The following is a 1,567-nucleotide window of genomic DNA, read 5'->3' as shown; positions in this document are numbered from 1 at the left end:
ATATGCAAAAACTAAAACCCAGAAAAATAAGAGAATGTGAAATAATAAGATACAAGAAAGATTTACAGCAAAAAAATCAAAACATGTAATCTGGACAACTAATATGAAATGAAGAAAGTAAATTGATGCCACCGGCAGGACGATTTGGTGACCCATTAGTGGAAGTCCAAGTCAAAGGAAAATGTTGTTTTGGGGTTCAGGTGGCACTTCTACTAGGCCGGTCAGTAGAATCAATAGAGCTTTCGGTAGGTCATGTGCAATTCCTTTGTGCATATCTAGAAGTGCGATAAAACATTCCTTTTGAAACAACAACAAAAAAATACTTCCTCAGATTTATAATAAGTGCTGGTGATTTAGTACAACTTTAGTAAGTTGTTTAAAACCGCCGACGTATATATTGTTATAATACAAGTTGTATTAGGTTTAAGAGTCCTAGTCGGTTTGTAATAGGACTAGGTCGGTGCCTAGGTCCCTATATATATCTCTTGTAACCGGCACAATCAATTATCGATCCTATTCAACTCTACATGGTATCAGACTTCCGATCCTAGGGTATGGCTGTCCCGCCGACCCCCCCGCCACCGCCTGGCTACTTCGCGCCCTCATCGACGCCAAGGTCGCCGCCGCCCTGGCCGCTACTACCTCCACCTCTACTTCTACTTTAGCTCTACCTCCACCAACAGCCCCTTCAATCTCCTTCACCGACACTATCTCCGATATTAGCCCCTATAGCCCCATAACTCTAGACCTCGCTGTTCACAACTACTACCATTGGTGTCACCTCTTCGATGTCCACCTCGGGCGCTGCAATCTACGCTCTCACGTTGCTGCCGACGCTCGCCCTCAACCTCATGATCCACAGTGGGTCAAGGATGATCTCGCCATTATCCAATGGATTTACATGAGAGTCTCCACGGAAATCTTCAATCTCGTGCACCGTGATGGTGCCTCCGCCGCCGATCTATGGACAGCCCTTCGTCAGCTCTTCCAGGACAACGTCGACGCTCACGCCAACAATCTCCACACCGAGCTTCGGAACACGATGCAAGGCGATACACCCGTCGGTGTCTACTGCCAACGCCTCAAGGCGATCGCGGATGAACTCCGCGAACTTGGTGATCCGATCGACGATCGCTAGCTCATCAACGTCCTCCTCGTCGGCCTTAGCGAGCGGTTTGAGAAACATGCCTCCTTCATCCCTATGATGCGCCCGCGCCCCTCGTTCGCCGAGGTTCGCTCGATGCTCCAGTGGGACGACCGTGCTCAAACTAACAAGGACTCCCGTCCTCAGGTCTTCACTACTGCTCCTCGCCCGCCCGCGCCACCGCCGATACCGCCCCCTCCACCAATGGCTCCTCCTCAACCATCGGGCTGGCGTCCAAGTCCCAACTACCGGGGCCGAAACCCTAAACCGTCGCAATTTCGTACGGCGCCTACTCCTACTCCGCCATCGGCTGCACCGCCCGCACCACCAACTGCACCAACGCCACCACCCGCATGGCGTCCTTCTCCTGATCCGTGGACCGGACTAGTCCAGGCGTGGCCTATGCCCTGGTCCGCCCCGACG

The sequence above is a fragment of the Lolium rigidum genome, chromosome 6 (assembly GCF_022539505.1).
Source record: "Lolium rigidum isolate FL_2022 chromosome 6, APGP_CSIRO_Lrig_0.1, whole genome shotgun sequence".
Taxonomy (NCBI): domain Eukaryota; kingdom Viridiplantae; phylum Streptophyta; class Magnoliopsida; order Poales; family Poaceae; genus Lolium; species Lolium rigidum.
This window is presented reverse-complemented; position numbering follows the sequence as displayed.